Source organism: Calliphora vicina, chromosome 2 (genome assembly GCF_958450345.1).
Source record: "Calliphora vicina chromosome 2, idCalVici1.1, whole genome shotgun sequence".
NCBI classification, from domain to species: domain Eukaryota; kingdom Metazoa; phylum Arthropoda; class Insecta; order Diptera; family Calliphoridae; genus Calliphora; species Calliphora vicina.
The window spans coordinates 108,653,912-108,675,894 of record NC_088781.1 but is presented as its reverse complement, the minus strand read 5'-3'; positions in this window follow the sequence as shown (position 1 = coordinate 108,675,894).

Sequence of the window (21,983 nt, the reverse complement as noted above, 5' to 3'; positions counted from 1 at the left end):
TCGCTCCTTATTTTTCCTTGGGGCATAACCTCAAGCTTCATCAAGATGTCCAAACATGCCCCAAGGGGGAGGTATCTTCTGACCATAAAACTTAAAATCAGATTGACCATATTGCCACAGAAAAATCTGGCCTAACTATCTGCAAGATGTCGGTAGCGAGAGGAACCGATTACAACAGTGACCACCACCTGATTGTTTTCACAGTTAGGATAAAAGTTTCTGGAACCAAAAAACCATCAACAACGAAATGGACTAGAAAGTTAAGCGAAGTGCTCGATGAGACAATCGTCGATCTTGCTAAAGAAGCCCAGACTGGCAGTTCAAAAAAAGTAGTGATTTACATAAAATTACAAAGCAGCTGTGTAGTACAACTAAATGTGTACTAAATGCTTAACGCCCCAACATATCAATATCTCCAACAAATCGAAAGGCATTATATAACTACCGACAATTCCAGCCTTTATTAAAACGAGAATTTAATTAACCCTCTAACCCGCAAGAGTGCCTCAAGACATGCATTACAAAACACAAATTATCACAAAAAGTAATTATAATTTTTTTTTTAAATTTAACTGTGACTTTAGTTACAGAATTGTTAACATTTCCCTCGAAGGTCGAAATGCATTCTGACTTTTACTTTTTGTTCTGTCTGCTGTTTTGTGAGTGATGTCATAATTTTAGCTCGTGAAATTTTGTGCGTCATTTTTTTTATATCAAAGTTTACCGGCAAACAATGCTCTGAGGCACTCTTCACCTTTTTGCACCTGGTTCCTATACTTAATTAGTTTCTGATGGCTGTTCTGAGTTTATTGGGTCATAATTATTCGACAACTTTTTTTTAGCTTTTTAAAGTTTGCGGGTTAGAGGTTTAAAACTTTCAAAAACAACAATCGAAAATATATCTCCTGAGCTGTTGAATGCTGGTCCCTCTCAACTGGTAACTTCTACATAAATACTCCCTATTATAGAGGAATTTTAGGACACGAAAAATAACGATTCCAAAACAAGAAGACCTCACTGACTGATTCCAAACATACTAAACAGACGTCTAAAAGATGATCCGCAACAATAAAGCCAGTGTCCATTCCTTGATATCTGGTATTGATCATATCAATAGTTTGCAAATAATTACGGAACAAACAGTCGAATGGTAAATAAATCGACTTTGAAATACTATCTGGCTCCTTACAGGAACAACTTCAATTTATATATATTTGTAAGCGGATCGACACTAATGTTGCTTTCTATGTTCTTATATCCCGAAAACAATATAAAGATTTCAGATGAATATCTCGCTATCTTCCTAAGAGATATCAGGCATTCGTGTATAATTTTCGAAGTGATGAATACATTATTTATTATGTGATAATCCTATGATACTTCTGATACTTAGACCCCGATTTGGGTACGAGAGAAATCCAGATGGATGTACTTTATTTTATATTTATTCCAACAAGTGGAAAATCTGAATTAACCGGGGGTCAATCAGTCAGTGACTTTTTGAATGAATCACAGGTTTTTGGATAAAAAATAATTTTATTTTTTAACATAGTCTTCTTTGAGCTCAATGCACTTTGTCCAAAGGTTTTCCATTTCGTTTATCCCTTCCAAAAATTAAGATTTGTCGAGGTAATCATGTTTGTGAGATGATTTTATCGTTGGAGTCAAATCTCTTTCCGCTAAGGCATTTCTTCAGGTTTGGAAACAAGAAATAGGCACTCGGGGCTAAATTCGTTGGCTAATTCATGAATTTTTGTCATGAAAACTGCACAATTGTGCAGCCATTCATTCTGAATAAACACGGCACACATCAAATCCACTTGAAAGCTCTAAGCAATGTGAGATGCCTATGGCTTCCATGATCACTCGCAATTTCAATGTGGCCGTACAAGCACGAAAGATGAAATTCAGTAAGTCACTATTTTACCATTGAAATTGATGGTGCAGATTTCCCATAGTATTTGTCAAGCTTAACCTTTATTTGAGTATGGTTTTTTCCGCAAAAAGTAATGCTTAAACAAAATTTAATTTTTTTTCATTTTCTCAAGTCACATGGTAGACTGATATCAATGGCTGTTAAACACAAACTAAATTACGCAGCTTGTTAAAATTTTGACAGGATTCAACTAAAAGATGCCTGTTGACAGGAGCAGTGTTGCACTTTCAGTTAAGCGGTGAGATATTCAAAATGCAACGGAGTTATTCACCAACCCTGGTATATTCCGCGGGTATTTCAATTAAGGATTATTATATTAAGAATTAAGCTACATTAATCGGATAGTCTTCAATTCAATTGATGTGTGTAGATGCCACAGTCAAATTCTTAGGAATCTTGAGCTATGGTGAATATCTAATCATAATAAATTGTCATGAAATTGGCTAATACCAATTGATGTAGCTTAAAAATCATGGCAATTTAAAAGTCACCATTATCCTTAGTGGAAACAACAAATTATTAAAATGATGTAATAAATATTTATATTAAAATTATATAAAAGATAATTTGACCTAATGACATGTTTGCTTGACACCTGATATCCTGATACTGGGTTAAAACACAACTCATTATAACACTTACAATTAATGGAAAAATAATAAAATGAAATTACAGTCAGACATTATCAACAAAATACAATCTAAATTTATAAATAAACACATGTCAAATTGATAAGTACAACACAAAAAAAATGACAAATGAATGAATAAATAATGCAGACACTCAATTAACAAAACCACACACTCATTACCACCTTCGTATGAAATACAATCGAAATCCTTTATATTTAGCAGGAGTTGTGGCAGAAATAACAAATTAAAATGATTAAAATCTTGCGAAAAACAGGACAACAAACTAAAAATATAACCACACCTGTTTAGCAAAGGGAAAACTAATTCAAATATAGTTTAGATATTTTCATTTTGATACATGAACTGTTTAAAGATTATTTTTACCTAAGAAACCAAATTAAGTTGAATGTCAACAAATATATAACGACAAAAATACAACTAAAATGTTTAATAAATAAATTATTGTAATTAACCCTCTAAGATGGCACGTGTCTCAACGTTCTTTTTGTAAATATAGACATACTTTTCAATAAAGTTTGGCTCAGACAAATAAAATCGGTTACACTTCATTGAATTTAGATTATAGCTTAAGTTTGTTAACTAAATATTGTATGTTTTGAAATAATTTCTAACTAAAAACTATATGCATACCTTTTATATTGTCCTTAAAAAATAAACCTTGAGGCAATATTTATTTCGTATGTAAATAATTTTGTAGGTATTTTGTGTAATATTTCCGCTTCATTAAGTGCTACACAATACTTATGTCATTTATTAAATTTAGAAATAGTTATAAACAAACTGCACCCAGATTCAAAAAAATAAATATAATTGTACATGATAACAGTGGCCATAACATTATTAAATAACATCCAATCATGTTAAAATGATTGCTGTTATCATGTACGACTATATATTTTATGTGGATGTGATGACAAACATTCATTTCTCTTAGTCCAAAATTAATTTTTATTTTTCGAAATGGTTCATGAAACATAGTTTGTATGTACATTTTGTTACATAAAACATTTATAAGTTTAAAATTTATTATCTATAAATTATATAATCTCTTGTAATTACAGTTTGGTTAGTCCACGTTTTCCATAAATGAATGGAAGACAAAACAAAATTATCTATTCTGACGAAGATATATGTTGGTTGACCTTCCTGAAAGTAATCCTAAGATCAAATTACTTCATATACAGTGGTGGCCACCAATTTAAGACAAATACTTGAATTTTTTTCATCAACTGAATTTTAAGTGCGATAGAGCCAAAATAAAAGGATCTCTAAGGGTATGAAATTTATTATTAATGTTTTTAGTTTCTGAAAATTTTTTTAAAAATCGGTAAAACATATGTATATGGACAAAGATATATGGAAATACGTTGACCCACCTCAGCGAACATCCGCTGTTAATAACATGATATGACCGAAACTAATGAAACTAAAAATACGAAATTTGGTCCGAATATTTTATAATAATAAAATTATAATGATATAAATGTGAGAAAATATGTTTATTTAAAAAAAAATTTTTTTGGTCAAGTTGTAGAAAAATTTTATGTGTTAATGGTGAATATGTATGAATTGACACAGTAGAATAAAACACACTTGTGTGTTAAAACAGTCCTCATGCATATATATTTGTGGAAATATTTGAAAAAATAATTGACAATTACATGGAATTTAGCAAACAATTTTTGTCTTAAATTCCTGGCCACCACTGTAGATTGGCATTGAAGATTAATGTATAATATGTTGTAATTACAGCAAAAGACTAACATATGGGGGATTTCCTGTCAAGTGAACCAACTTTTGAAATCGATGTCTTTCGATCGTGATGAAATTTGCACCAAGGTTATAGTAATTGATAGTAATACAGACACAATTTTTCAACAAGATCGGTCGAGAGTTCTCTGAGTTAGAGGGGGTAAAAATTTTACATTTTGGCCAAGCAGGTGTTTTTTCTCATCCATATAACTTATTATCTACATATTATTCTTAGCAAAATGAGACCCAAATAGTTTAGATAGCTATTTCTGCAATCTTTCCGAAATCAAAATCTTTTTTTTTACAAATCAAAAAACTTTGTTGACTTTTTTTTTAAATAAACTGTTTTTTTAGAGTCCATTCCTTTAAAAGGTCTTCAACGAAAATGCCTAAGATTTAATTTGAGCAAAAAAAAAAAAATATTTAAAAAGGGTTCATTTTGAAAATAAGTCAACAAAGTTTTTGATTGTCAAAAAAAAGTATAAAATTTGATGTTTTGAGATACAAAACATTTATTTTGATAGATATCCAACTCGCATCCCAATAAGCAACCAAATAGGTCTTCATGGAAAATATCTAAGCTTTCTTTTGAGCAAAAAGGGCGCTTTTTGAAAAAGTTTTTGATTTCTGAAAAATAATGTCAAACATTTTTAATTTTTTTTTTCGAAAGATTGAAGAAATAGCTATCTGAACTCGGGGCTTCACTATTTATGCCCATATACATACATATGTACCTCAATTTTTACACAACTAGGTTTTAAATTTTATTGTACTTCAGAAGATACGTTTCTTCTAGTAAATGCTTATGATTAGATTTACTGTTTGAAATATCCCGAATGTTTGATTGTTTTGATAAGATCATGTGGTAGTGGTCTTAAATCAAGCCTTTGTTTGGATGTAATTAATTGGCATTGATATTATGATAGACTTGGGTGTGGATCTATCTTTTTTACAGCCTTTTACTTTGTTTTTGTGAAGGCTGGGAATAATTTGTTCATATCTATTCTATTGTTTGTAATATGGGAATGTCACTAATGATGGATTCGATCAAACTATCACAAATCCACACCATTCCTTGACATGGACACGTCGTAAAAATCGCCCAAGTGACAAGGAAAATCGTACTCTAGCAATCAAAATAAGAAACTTTGCCCAAGGAACCATACCTCTAAAATGAATTCTGATGTTCCTTATTTTGACCCAAAGGTCAAATTTTTAAAAATCACACTTTGACCATTTAAAGTACCCCAATCGAGTCAAAATGTATGACCGACCCCCAAAAACTTTGGATGGCCGACCCACCCATTCTGTTTCCCGAAAATAATATGCACGTTACAAATAATTTAAAGATATAGGTAGCTTTACTATTTCCAATACTGGTACAAAGTAACATAAAGACAAATCAAAAATTATAAGCAATAAAAAAAAAATAACCAAAAATAATAATAAAGTGAAGCATACCAAGAAAGGAATTTAGATGGTTTTACCCCCTGTGGTTCTTAACCCAACCCTACCTTTGCTATCTTCACCTAGTCTATATATATAAAAGAGTAACGTTACTGACTGACTGACTGACTGGCTGATTCATCATCGCACAGCCCAATCGGCTGAAGCTAGAATCACGAAATTTTAACTGTGGGTTCCTCCCTCCCCAAAACGATCCGATAAGAAGGGATTTTTGGAAATTCGAACGTTTAGGGGGTAAAAAAGGGTAAAAACGGGTAAATTCGGTAACCTTATATCTTTAAAACTAATAAAGATACAAAAAAACTTAAAATAGCATGTTACTCCATTTAAAAAATAAGCTGACAGGTGTTTCGTACTTTTTGGAAATTCGAAACTTTTAGGGGAGAAAACGGGTAAAAACTGTATTTTGGTACTTTTTTTGCACCCTGTGTATCTTTTAAACCAATAAACATAGAAACAAATTTTAAATCGTATTCTTTAATTAACAAAAAATAAAAAATATAAGTTTGGTACTTTTTGGAAATTCGAACCCTTAAGGGATAAAAATTGTGTTTATTTTTGGTACTTTTTCATAAAATATGTTTTTCTATAATTTGACATAGACATACGAATATTTTATTATGAGCGCCCACCACGATACAGAAATTTATTTGAATTAAATTTTACCAAAGCAATGGGGATAAAAAAGGTACCAAAAAGGGGATAAAATAGGGAAAATACATTTTATTGAAATTATTAAGCCAATTTTGATAATTTTTTAACATTGGTTGCTGGATTCGTACAAAAATTATTTATTAGTTATTTGGAACTCGAATGCCAAGGTGTATATTGGGCCAAATCCGGGTAAACAGTTTGGTACTTTTTTTAAAACATATTTTTTCTTGGGCACATTAACACAGATTTTAATATTTTGAGACATGTCTGTAGCATAAACAATTTTGGCAAAATGGAATATTTTTAAAGTTCGAACTTGATTGTTTCAAGGAAGAAAAGGGAAGTTGGTACTTTTCTCCTAATGGTACTTTTTTTAATATTTTAAATTATTTCACTTATCGACATTAAAGTTAGCTGATATGTATCTGAGTGAAGTTTGTGTTAGGAATAGGGTACAATATTTAGGTACCAAAATGTGAGAACTGAACTATAGGTACTTTTTTATTCATCTAATGGTACTTTTTGAATTTTATATGACAATGGACTTAGAAACATGAAATTAAGCATATATGGTCCTAAGTGAGTGTTAATTTTAGGGGTAGACTTTTTGGTACTTTTTCTTTAATCGAATGGTACTTTTTGTAATTTCTTCACCAATGAACCTAGAAACATGAAATAAAGCTTACATGGGCTAGAGTGGTTGGGAATCCACAAGTGTCTGCTTTTTGGTACTTTTTCTATATTATAATGGTACTTTTTGAATTTTCTATAATAATGGACCTAGAAACATGAAATTAAGCGTATATGGTCCTATGTGAGTGAAAATTCAAGCGGATACTTCATGGTACTTTTTTTTATTATAATGGTACTTTTTTTTATTATAATGGTACTTTTTTTAATTTTCTAGAACAATGGACTTAGACACATGAAATTAAGCATATATGGTCCTATGTCAGCGATAATTCTAGGGGGAGACTTTTTGGTACTTTTTCTTTAATCGAATGGTACTTTTTGTAATTTCTTCACCAATGAACCTAGAAACATGAAATAAAGCATACATGGGCCAGAGTTGGTGGGCATCTACAAGTGACTGCTTTTTGGTACTTTTTCTATATTCTAATGGTACTTTTTGAATTTCCAGCAATAATGGACATAGAAATATGTAATTAAGCGTATATGTTCTAAAGTGAGTGAGAATTCTAGGGGGAGACTTTTTGGTACTGTTTCTTTATTCTAATGGTACTTTTTTGATTTTTCTATAACAATGAACTTAGAAACATGATATTTAGCATATATGGTCCTAAGTGAGTGAGAATTCTAGAGATTAACTTTTTGGTACTTTTTCTTTATTCGACTTTTTGTAATTTCTTCACCAATTAACCTAAAACAATGAAATTAAGCTTATATGGGAGTGAGTGGGAACCACAAGTGGGGGCTTTTTGGTACTTTTTATATATTCTAATGGTACTTTTTGAATTTTCAGCAATAATATAATAATAAATTTTCGGTTTTGTGATAATTTTTAAATATTAATTGTTATAGAAACAAAATTAGTTGATAATATAGGAAAGACTATACAAATTAAAATTCAAAATTGACGGGTTATTGTTTAGTGAGTGCGAATTCAAAAGTCATAATCAATGGTACTATTTGTTTATTGCAATGGTACTTTTTGAATATTTTATAATAATAATAAACCTAAAAATTTAAAATTAGGCACACATGATTCTGAATGAATTTGGATTCACAAAAGTTGACTTTAGTGGTAACTTTCTTTTGCATTTTCTATAATAATGGACCCAGAAATATGAAATTAGACATTTCACAAAGAGAGACTTAATAGTACTATTTCACTCTTCTAATTGGGGTGGCGAAGCGCACCGGGTCAGCTAGTATAATATAAGATAGCCCAAACTCATGAAATTAGCTGCTTTTTTAAATCTTTCGTGGAATTAAAACAGTAGATTTAAAACATTATAAACTCAATTAAATTTATTAATAATAAATGCAAAATCTACAAACAAAATTCATATTTAATTCTATATTCAAAATTAAGACAACAATAGTGAAAATGTTTGTTGGGTGTTAACAAAGTTATAACAAAAACAATAAAAAACCTATATTGTTAATAGTAACAAACGTTATTAACATTAAATATATTTATAAATTATAGTGTTAAATCAACAACATAAATATGTTAACATCTAACATTAATGTTAATAACATATATAAAAAAAATTAATAAAGTTTAAATGATTATGTTAATGTTAATTTAAAATAAAATTATTCAAACAATATTAATTTAACATGTAAATCAAATATTGTGTTAATGTATGTAAATAAAATGAGAAATAGAATAAATTAAATAAAAACAATACACTCACCAAAAGATGGATCCGATGTTACAGCAGTAGTGCGATTCACTAACTTTTATAACGATAATCGTATCGTTAAAATAAATATAGCGAAAATTTATCGAATTAGCTATTCAGTAACATTTTTATCGACATTCGCTGTCGGTTGAAGTCAGCTGTTCTTAAAGCAGTTTTTTTTTCGTTATGTTAGCGACAATAATTTAAGTTGTGTTTATTTAATCGATAAAGTGTATTTGCAATTTTTTCTTCGTCATCTTCATCTTTTGTAGCTGGAACTATCGTAAAAATAATGGAAACACAATTTTATTTACTTAACTTATTAATATTTACAATAAAATATAAAAAATAAGCTGAAAAATAGGGAAATTTGAAGATTATACTACTAATTATTCACCTGGAAGAAGTACTTATTGTTGTTCCCGATGTCCCAAAAGTAATCCTTTACATTTTGGACTGAAATAAGTTATTTTGCTAGTAGAATTATTTATAAAATTATGTATTTACTAAAAAAAATAAATAAAAAAAAGTAAGTCGCAGCCAAGTGTCGAACCAACAACCTTCCGATTGCTAGTCAACGTTGTACACCACTGGTTAATTATTTCATTTTGTGTCAAATAATGGTTTTCTACTTTTCGCTTATTTTGATATTTTGTAGACAGAGATGTCATATCTTAAACAATCGTTAAAAATAAATTACTGAATCACACTATCGTTACTGCAAGCGATTATTTATGTCGATAAACATTACGATTGTCGGTTCGTTAAAAGTTAGTGAATCGCACTACAGGCCTGTTTTCCATGAATTTGAAATTTTGAATTTTTACGTAGTTTTAAAATTCTTTTCTCATTTTGTTTAATGTGTCAAAAATGTAATATTAAATTTAAAAATGTATGTTTTGTGTTTAAATTTGTTAACAGACAGACATGTTTAAAATAAATTTAAAATATTGAAATATACAAAAAAATTGACAAACACATTATAGAAAACAATCAAAATTTAAAAAAATTATACTTTTTAGGAAAAAAAAAATAAATTTAAAATGTTTTATCCATTTTTCAAAGGTCACTTCAAATGAATATAACTTAATGTTATTTGGTTATAAAGGTCTTGTCCAGGTTATAAAGGTTTGATGTCAACCAAATGTCTCAATAATATGTTACTAGAAAATTTTATAATAAATAGTTTGATTTTCCTTAAAAGTTCTTGATCTTGATATGGAAGATCGATGATAAATTGTTGCAGGAAAATTTGACTTGATTGGAAATTGTAGGGTTAGAGGTATAATAAATAGTTTGAGGGATGCAGGAATAAATAAAATATCCTTCCTTGTTTCCTTTATTGAGGAAACTAAACGTCTTACCAATGGAATATGTAAGTTGTTCTCAAAATTTTGAAATTGAATATGTGACCAAATAGAATCTAAAACAAAAAAATTTACAATTCCGACTATAAGTCTAACATAACAAAATTTCAAAAAAAAACTTCTAAATTATCTTACCAATATCCAATTTTCGCTCCTAAAAATCTCCTTTCTCCCAAGCTTATTATTAAAAATTTTCAAAATTCCAACAAAAAATCAAATTAGTTGCCACGAACTAATATTTTCAACAGACTATTTTATAATGAAAATTTCATATACGTGCACAAATTTTTCTATTTCAAATGAAAATTAAATCAATGCAATGAGACCAAATATTATTTTTAAATATACCCAATAAACATTATAAAAGAAATTAGACCTCACAACTTGGGGTCAAAATTTCTGTGTTTTTCGTGATTTTAAAAGTTGAGTGTCATTTTAACCCCAAGTGGCATTAAGGGATAATTTCCATTTTTGTGCTGTTGTTATAAATACTAGACTTCATGTTATATTTTTCTTAAATTTCATCAAAATCGGCCAAAAAATATAACATTTCGCTATCTATTCATTAGAAATTCCAAATATTGAACAATTTTACATTTGACCTAAACGATTTAATGGTTAACGTCTTTCGATTTTAGTAAAACTATCAGAGTATATTTAGAATTATCTGAGGTATAATATTTTGCATAGGTTTTACTTAAAATTCATAACAGTAAGGAAATTGAGCTCATTCGCCAAAAAATGGCCAAATAATTGGTTTTTCTCGAAAATTTCAAAATTTAAATCGCAGGTACGGAAAAACTATAAGATATATTTTTATAATTTTTTCACATTTTTATTCCCTATTATATTCACAATAAATCCAAATGAGATGATCAAAAAATTCTGAAATTTGTTTAACAAAATTTTAAAAAATTTGAAAATGGAGTTTTGAAACTGCCGTTAAAAAATTATTTTTTTGGTCATACCTGCGAATAGGTTAAAGGTATCCTACGAAGACAAAAACTCATATACAAGTAAATATGGATATATTTTAAGTAAAAATGGGCTTTTATTCTAATATTTATCAAAATATGTTAATTTTGTTCCTACATTTCTTGTTCTAGTTACCTGAGACACTTTAATGGCCTGGTGAATTTTTAATAACTTTAACATTTTTTGACCAATTTCTGTTTTTTATGTCTCATTAGAACGACAATTACGTATACATTTCGATTCTTTTTTACTAAATTGCAAAAGTAATTTGCATTTTTACCCCAATTTCGTTCTCCCGTACTTTAAACCTCGCGAGGCCTCGTGCGGCACGCCAATTTTTAACCGATCGAGCTCAAACTTTTTTCGAATTTTTGTTTATCGTAACCTCATACAAAATTGACCTTCGTTTTTGAAAAATCGAAAATTAAAATATAACCCACATAGAAAAAGTTATAAGGGCAGTGATTTTTTCAAAAACATCAAAGTTCGGTTCCGGTAGCGACCCCTTAATAAAAAAATTAAAAAAAATATGCGTAATTTTTTCACGTTGCTTAATATATATTCCGGTTGTCCCATAAGAAAATCCAAAGTTTTTTGTTTATGAACCAGTCTAGGTTAAAGACACGAATTTTTAGGTTAACTTGAGGGAAGAACACATTTCTCTATTTGTCTTTGTTCTCTTCATTGTATTTTAGTTTAAATTTAATGAAGACTATAGTCTCACAAAATATTCAAACATTTATAAATTTGTTACTAATTGTAGCGTACAATAAGCTGTAAAAATACATTTCCTATGATTCCTTACATTTGAACATGACAAGCCTTAAGGTAATTTACCATAATTAGTGTAAATATTATAAAAATTTACGTTTTATTTGATTTTTAGCCTTCAATTTTGTTGCATTTACTATTATTATTATGAATATTATTAATAGTATTTGCTGTTGGTTCCTGTGCGGTAATAAATATCTAAATAGTTTTTCCTTCCCCCTTTTTTATTTTCTTTGTCATGGCCATGTCAAAGGATAATAATTCTGGCATATGTTGTGTGGGCAGTGTTGTTTTCATCATTTGTTTACACAGGACAAATATTTGTCATGTTGGTCATGACATTTCTATGTATTTAGCTCATGTCATATTTATAGGCATTTATTATATTTTACAAGGAAATTTAGGAAAAAAAAAGGGAAAAACCTTGAAGTACAAACTATGATTATGTTTAAGAATTAATCAATTTGTTAAAAGTATTTAGGTAAATATGAACAGAAGTTTATGGCTGGCATATTGTAACAGAAAATGTATTACAAGGAAATAACAAAATATTTATAATTCACTATTTTATTACCAAATCGAGCCTAAAGGATTATTTTACGAAGGTACAGAAACTTTTTTTATTTTCTATATAATTGAACTGACACACACCTTAGGACTCATTCTTGTAATTACAGATTTAACTATATTCAAATTCAATATAGTTGTCACCCACATTATGGTCACTTTTAGTAACAAATCTGGTTGACAGATAAACAACCGAATCAAAAAAGTTAAAAGCTATATATTAAACAATTCAGTGCTACTAAAATAGCAGCAGTAACTTAACCAAGCGGCAGTAATTTGTGACACAACTATTTAATTGTAATTTAGATTAAATTTAATTTCCAACTATTTAAATTGATTTGATAAATTGACCCTTTAACACCCAAAATCAGCTTAAAACTTCCCCCTCTTCCTTATATAGTCCACACGAAACAGCAAATGTTTGCAAAACTTCAATTTAAATGCTCAAATTTGAATAGATTATTTTAATTGTATGCAAATTAAAGCAAGTAATAGTAAATAACTACTTGAACAAATACTAAATATTTGTTAGAAATTAATTTAAACTTATTTTATTGTTATTTTTGTTGTCCGAAATATTTGTACTAAACCCAAAAGTTTTGAAACTGTTGTCGTTTGCATTCATTTGTTATTTTGTGTTCAATTTGTTTGTTCAATCCACAGATTGATTTTGAAAATTGTATTCGTTAACATTAATTTAGCAAATTTTCCAATTCTCTACAGGAGTAACAACAAAATGACAACCAGTATAAAAGCTAGAATAATAATTTATTTATTCACCAGTATTTTCATTGATGTCTGTAAATTCTTAATACAGTAAGTAACAGAATTTTTCGGCACTTAAATACAATAGATTATCACATTTGATTGAGCTTATGAATTTCATACTACTTTTAAATTATTGTATTTTGAATCAGTCTTGCATTTTCTTTATATTTCTAAGGATTCATGAACATGATTGCCATAAACATATATTTATTTACTAAAATCATATATATGATTTCTACAGTCATGTAATTCGTAACATTACCGTTTTATGGTTACCTCAATAATATAAATAATTACAGTGACTATTTTCCTGATATATCGACACATTATTTTATTTTATGATATTGATGTGGATCACATGATTTCAATAAGACCGTGTCATATTCCACATTTTCTGGTCGTGTACTCGTTTCGATGGTCAAAATTTGACCCTAGAGATTGTTTGATTTGGCACCATTGAATTTATTTTTATGAGTTTATTTAAAGTCAAAGGGGAATGCCAAAGTCCACAACCATTGCATTAAAGGAGGAAATTAAACGCTGCATAATTGAAATTCAGTCACATTCCTGTAAAATGGTCATCGAAAATTTCGAAATCGTTTGCAAGTTATGAGACTGAATTTCTATAGAATTAAGGAAAAATATACGATGTATAAATATTATTGATGATAGCACTGTCCAACAGCATTTTTGGAACAAAATAGCGGTCCTATAATTTTGTAAGGGCATGTTCAGTAGATCATTTTTGTAGAATAAACATATAGGCCAGCTGGTCTGAGTTTTTTTTTACAGTGGGTCAAAGTTTTAATTTTTTGATCGAAGGGAGCATTATTGTAAATTAAAAACACGTTGTAAGTTAATATCTGAGAAAATTTTAATGTCAGAGTTATTTTATGGGGATTATTTTTGTGGAAGATCTTAAGCCTCTAGCTCCTCTCTTTAGGAGTAAATTTTACACTTAAAATATTCTACGAAAACTTTTGCCGGAAAATGTCAGTGAGGGTCACTAAAGATACCAAAGTTATAAATAAAGCTCTTTACGGTTTCAAAAATCGCCAAAAATCCATTTATGATTCGAATGAGCTGAAATTTAAAATATTATTACTTGAGAAGATCTACAAAAATATGCATACATATGTAAGCTATCTCTTTTAGTTCAAGAGATATTAATTATTTATTCATTTTTTTTGATTTTGCTTCTTTTTTCGTTTTTTAGATATGGCGGGCCTACGGAAGGTCGAATTTTTTTTTAGAATATCAGCTATATTTGTGAACATGTAAAAATGGCCATATTTTTATGTTTTTTTCCCAAAAAAGAATATTCGAAAAAACGTTAAAAATTTTTGAAAGGGAGTATTGAGGGAGTAACATTTGTGGACTTTTGTAGGAAGTTTATTCCTTATACGGACAATACGACTAAAGAACTTAAAGGTTGTTGTGTAACCCATTGTCCAATTGAACTAATCGACTCGTATTGATGAACATTTACCATGTATTAAAACTGCGATTATAGGTCAAGTTCCCCTATTTCAGCAGAACACAGTAGTATCGATAGAACACTGAAACACAATCCAAATTACAACGCTTCTCTTGAGAGTCACCAAAAAGAAACAAGAAACTCAATAAACTTTGAAATACTGGCATATATATTAGAATTAAAATTGAATATTGTGACACTAGGCCTAAAAGTTAAATTCTGAAAATTTGAGCCAAATCGGACAACGATTTCTGGACGCGCATCGAGGTCAAAGTTCAGATATATGCAAAATTTTACTATTTATATGGAATAAATAGGTGAAATTCGTTAACTTTCTGCATTGTTTTCTAGAAATATGTAGATTTATTTATATTAATGAATATTACATTAAAATTTTTTTTCGGAAATTAACCCAGTATCTCCTTTGGGTCAAAATGACCCAATAACCGTATTATCGCCAAAATTCGAAAAAATGCAAAATTTTCAGTTTTTGAAAAAATTTTGCTACTAAATTAATACTTTTGCAATTGAATGCAAAAGAATCGAAATGTGTACGTAATTATCGTTGTTATGAGATATAAATGACAAAATTTGGTTAAAAAATGTTACAGTTATTACAAATTCGCCAGACCATTACGTGTTTCAGACCACTTGAACAAAAAATTTAGGAACAAAATTAACATATTTCGAGAAAAATTAAAACAAAAGCTATTTTTTATTTAAAATATATCCATATTTACTTGTGTATCAGTTTTTGTCTTGGTAGGATACCGTTAACCTATTCGCAGGTATGGCCAAAAAAAATGTTTGAAATCTCCATTTTCAAATTATTAAAAATTTTGTTAAACAAATTTCAGAATTTTTTGATCATCATATTGGGATTTATTGAAATCAAAATAGGGAATAAAAATATGAAAAAATTATGTCAATACCTCTTACAGTTTTTCCGTATTGTTATTTTTCCTTACTGTTATAAATTTTAAGTAAAACCTATTCATAATATTATAGTCCTTGTAATTTTAAATATGGTCTGAAAGTTTTACTAAAATCGGAAAACGATTACCTTAAAATCGTGAAGGTCAAAGGTAAAATTTTTCAATATTTGGAATTTCTGATGAAAATATAGCGAAATGTTATATATTTTAGGTCCGATTTTAATGAAACTTGAGGAAAATATTCATTGGAGTCTAACATTTACAACAACAGTGCAAAAATGGATTTTAATCTTTAAGAGCATTTGGGGTCAAAATGGCTGTGTTTTTCGTGATTTTAAAAGTTGAGGGTAATTTGGACCCCAAGTGCTGCTAAGGGTTAATTTCCATTTTTGTGCTGTTATTTTAAATTCTGGACTTTATGTTATATTTTCCTCAAGTTTCATTAAAATCGGCTCAAAAATATATAAAATTTCGCTATCTTTTCATCAGAAATTCCAAATATTGAAAAATTTGACCTTTGACCTTCACGATTTTAAGGTTATCGTTTTCCGATTTTAGTAAAACTTTCAGACCATATTTAAAATTACAAGGACTATAATATTATGAATAGGTTTTACTTAAAATTTATAACAGTAAGCAAAATTCGCCTAAATATGGAAAAAAATTAGTTTTTCTTGAAAATCTCAAAATTTAAATCGCAGGTACGGAAAAAGTGTAAGATTTATTGACATGAGAGTTGGTGTAAATAGTAAGGAGATCAGATGAAAAAAAGTATTTTTACACCGTTTCAAAAAATTAAAGCATTGAATCTTATGTGTATTAAAATCAACTCCATTCTGCAAATGTTTTAATGATCTGCAAATAAATATATAGGCTTGGAAGTTTTTATAAAAACTAGAAATAAAGTATAGGAAAGAACGTAGCGTTTTTCGCCAAATGAAACGACAAATTCCAAGTAAATTGATGCCTAAAGAATTTTTATTATAATGTTACAACAAGGGATAGAAAATAATTATTATTATTGAAATTTAAAACAAAAAAATCATATACAAGAAACTAGACCATCATAGATTTGAGTATACCAATTTCATTCTCAGCAGATTTACTATAAGAAAACGTTATGATTTTTATTTCTTAAGTTTTATTTAAAAGACTTAAATTTAATAATTATTTTTTAAGTTTTATTTATTGATCAAAAATAATCATTATATTTTAATTTTTATTTTTTGTTCAAATTATAATGATTATTTTTGAGTTTTACTTTTAAAATTCAAAATAAAACTTATTTCATGAGTTTTACTTTTTTGCTTAGAAAATAAAAATTATTTCTGAGTTTTATAAATTTTCTTCAATCATAAAACTTAATATGAAAATTTGTGCTTATAAAATTACAAAAAAATGGATTTAGAAAATTGAAAATGTACGATTTTTAATTGAGCTATTGTCATATTGCAATTCTAAAGATACAGTACATAATTTAGAAACATTTTATTTTAATATTTTAATTAAATTTCACAAAATCAGAACTAAGGTGTTTTTTAGTTTGATTAGAGCAATACTATTTTAGCAAAACAATGTTTTTCGAAATGGGCTTTTATTGTTTTTGAAGTTTACATCATTAACTCTGAAACGTTATAAAATTTATTATTTTTAAGTAGCTCCTCAATTTAAATTGTTTTGTTATATCATATATCACATATGATATGTGTAATATTTAATTATTGAATTCGTAAAATATCTAAGGTGTAATTTATCTACAGAATCTCTTTTAAAATACTATTCGTAAAACTAAATAAATAAACACATAAATTTTATTGTATTTTACTTTTTTTTCCTGAAGATGCTACACATTGAAGTAGCGAAAAAATAAAATATATTCATCTTTAGAAATATGTTTTATTATTGAACAATAAAATAAAACTTATGAAATAATCATTATTATTTGAATAATAAATAAAACTCTGTAAATAATTTTTATTTTTTTGAACAAAAAATTAAACTCAAACAATAAGTTTTATTTTATAAGGAAAATATAAAACTCAACAATATTTTTTTTTCTGAGGAAAATAAATTTCCTTGAAAAATAATTATTAAAACATAAGTTTTATAATAAAACTTATAATCATTACGGTCTCTGGTTACAACAATATAATTTCTATAGAATGGGATAATATGTTTAAGTTCTTACTCCACTACTAAGTTGCCTACACCTCTAAAAATTGTGAAAATAATTTCTAATATGTTTGCTGACCAGCTTCGAAACTATTGTGCGGTCAGTCAGTAGCACAGCCCCCGTGAGGATATGTCTGGGTTATTATATCAAAAAACGTAGTTTGTCGATTAAAAACGTAGTTTGTCGTCGGATTTTATGTATTAGTTCGTGTTGCCAGTATTTAGCCGAGACAAAGACAAAATATTTCATTGACTGTAGGATTCTATATTTAAAAAAAGTCAACTTTTCGTCATTCTTAAACCCTAATTGGCGGATCATTACATTTTCCTAGATTTTTCATACAATAAGAACCGAATCTATGAAAATGCTTTTATACTGAAGATTTTCTATAGAAAGTATACTGTTATATTGAACAATTGCTATAGAAAATACGGTTATATTGCAGATTTTTTACAGATGATACTGTTAGGTTAAGTTTCATCGGCAGCCACTCATCAAGCAGCTCACTTGGGCCCATTCAAAACTGATCCCATTTTGAAAACCAAGACGTAAATAGCGGGATATTTATAAGAGAGGGAGGGGGTTCCAAGAATACGTTGCCTCAAGTGTGTTAGAGCCGGGAATGTCAGAATAGGCGGGACACAGTCTCCTACTATTCTTTGTTTCGACAGCTTCTACAGTAGTCGTAAAACCGTAGACACATTCTTCTAACATGTGTTCAAATTAAGCAGTGTCCTGTAATAAAATAAACATTTAGCCTTATTTACTCACGATGAAATTCTATAAGTAGATTCGTCCTGCCGACATCTGATAAGAGACTGCTCGACCTCGCGATAATTCATGTATTAGAAAGCTCTAGACAGTTAAAGAGCAATCTAGAATGCAGATGGCGGTGTTATAAATAGTGGCAGAGGTTGCAGTCGTGACTGAGTTTATCAGAGACGCTTTTCGAATCATCAACTGAGTGCTATGTTTTTCAAGTGAATTCGTGTACATTATAAAGTGTGTCTGTATTTCTGCGAAATTATAAACGTATATAAAAAAAAAAAACATTGAGTGACTATTTAATTCTGTTGTTGTACATTTTAAATAAATAAAGAGTTGTTACAATTTTAGAACTGCTAAACGGCTTTTATTTGCAATCAAAAGTATCCGGTTTGAAAAAAAAAATGTTAAAGCTTTTGTTGAATTTATTTTCATTTGACATTTTTTATCAATATAATTTTTCTGTATAAACTTGCACAAAATTGAAACAAGTAGCGCAAACTTGCACATTTGCACAAATGGGAAACTTAATCGTTTAAATGAGTACCCTTAATATGTTAAGCACTTTCCTTCTATGCTGCAATCTGATCAGCTATTAAATATGACTTTTGTTACTTATTTCATAATTTGTATGAACTCAGTTGGCATTCGTGTTGTTTACAGGTAAATAACCGATTATGTTCTGCATCTGGTAGCTAAGAGTGCCGACCATTGCTTTAGTATAAGGAAAGCTTTTTTCTCTATTGCAATTATTGCAAGTGTTCAATTACTTTTTCACTTGACTGTCCTTAGTATCTTGCATTTAAATAATTTGTTGCTGATACTGGCAATGCAATTTCCAACAAGATGTCTTCTAATTTGCATTTAGGCTCATATTTATACATACATACATTTACAACTTATACATCTGTATATATGTGGAATGTGCTTCCATTAGACTTTCTATCAATTCATAGAAAAAACAAGAACAACAACAACAAAAAATAAAGAAATCCTCAAGACATCAATAAATCTTTTAAAATGTTCAACACAATAAATACACATGCCTTTCTTCCTTCCTCTACACTCCTTCTTACAAACTCATGCGTTATGGTCGGCCGTCTGTATAGACCGAAGGGGGTGGGAGGTTTCTACATAAATTTTGAATTTAGAATTGCATCTTAAGTGTTTTATTGATGCCATTAATTTATGATAGAAAACATCTGTAGTCTTATTTAGATCTTTTGTGATTTTAATTTGTTGACTTTTATCTGGCCTTATTGATTTATTTAGTAAATGAAACAAAATAATATTTTGTTTGATTTATTATAGTTTTTAATTGAAAAACGAAGGAGAGAACAGTAAAGTGATTTTTAAGTTGTATAAACTAAATATGAAAGTTAAATGTTTGAAGTACTTATATTTAGATGAAAAAATGGTGTGAAGTGCGAAAAAATTAAAGATTTATGCGAGTGGTTTAAGCAATTAAATGGTGGGAAAGTTTGAATTTGGAGTCAATTTAAGTTTTCTACAATAATTTTTAACCCTTCTCAACACACCGATATGAAGTCTAAGCCCCATTTTCTCAATCTCTGGTTATTTTTTATCGTGACGATATACTGACAGTTGTCATACAAAAATTATATTAATTGGAAGCATATCGTTACGAAAAACGATAACCAGAGATTGAGAAAATGGGGCTTAAGGTTGGAGTTTAAAAATTTGAATTATTTCGTGGTGTTTTTAGAATCTAGATGGATGATAAAAAGATTGCTCAAACTGCCTTAAATAAAAACTCGAAGTTCTATTAGAAAACTGTTTATGATCTGAAAATATCCAAATAAATTTAATTTTACAGTTTAATTTAAGCAATTAAATAAATTGACCACCCCACTACTCCAATTGACCCCAAATGAGAAAATTTTATCTTGAGAATTATTTAAGATAGCAGTACACCTGACTGATTTATACCCCAAGGAAATTTTTATTATAAATTATTGCCGTAAATCACGTAAATATCATAAACCTCCCAAGGAAATTAAAAGAAACAAAACAAAATATAAACCAAAAGAAACATGGCATTTGAACTACATCAATAAGAAGATAGACAGACAGACAGACTCCCAAACACAGTCATAAAACACAAAGAAGACAAAAACAGAAATTAACAAATAAATTCGTCTCCAAAGTACCACAAGATATATGAGACATAGAATTTGTTGTGAACCTGTTTATTAGCTTCCTAATGTATGACAATGATTATAAGAGTCAGCCAAACAGCCAGCCATACAGCCAGCCACCAACCAAGCAGTCAGGCAACCAACCAGTCAGCCTAAAGAAGGGGATTTTGTCAGCATAGTTAGTACTCGATGTAGTCGAGAAAACAACATTTTGCATTTCCTCAGGGATTCACTTAGAAAAACACAATGAATGGTCTGTCTGTTGGTCGGCCTTCTGTTTAAGTATTTAGACAGCCAAAGTGAGCTGGCAGAGCGATGCCAGCCAGCCATTATGGAAACTAAGCAAAACCAAGTCACTTTAAGTGGAAATACAGTTCATACGCTAAACAAATGTGACCTTTCTACTCTGTAAATAAATGTACACATTCGTACACTTATAGCTAAAGTAGTCGTCGTTGATTTGAATCACTTGTCTATTTGTTAATGGCTGAATCTCGCAAATAAAATTTTAGCAGTTTATGTTGTATATGGCCAGACATTTATTAGAACGCAAACGTAAAAGATTGTACTTATGCCATGATTGTTAAAGAGTGAAGTCATTTAATTAAACTTAAGTTTAATTCAATGAATAGATAATAATTTATTTTGTATGGTCAAATTCTAATATACGACAGTGATCGATATTTCTCTCATCCAATATCCTTCCTTGCTTAGAAATTCCTTAGGGTGATTCCCATAGAAGGCACAACAAAACTGCTATAGTTGAGCTTTTGGTAAACACGATCAGTGCTTCTGTAAAGGAATAGATATCATGCGATCATTTCCTCTCAGACACAAATATAGAGAACTGGAAAGCCAAGGGGAGTAGTCAAAAAAATAGTTGAAAAACTTACAAATCTTGGTCCATTGTAATACCATGCTATGAAATCCAAAAAAAGTCTCCACTTTTGTATAACGATATAGTTCAGGCAGCTATGAAAACTGTATATCCTATCAGCCTCAGTAGCTAAAGTAGCTACACACATCGACCAATTCAGTTATGTTGAACTGTTCAGCCATAATAATCCTATAGAGATTAATATTATTGCCAAGACCCCTTTCACACTAGGCAATTTATTTGCGCAAGTCTCTTGTATTTGTAGATGCCAGAGGTAATGTCGAGTTAAGGAGAACAAAACTTTTGCATGCTCTT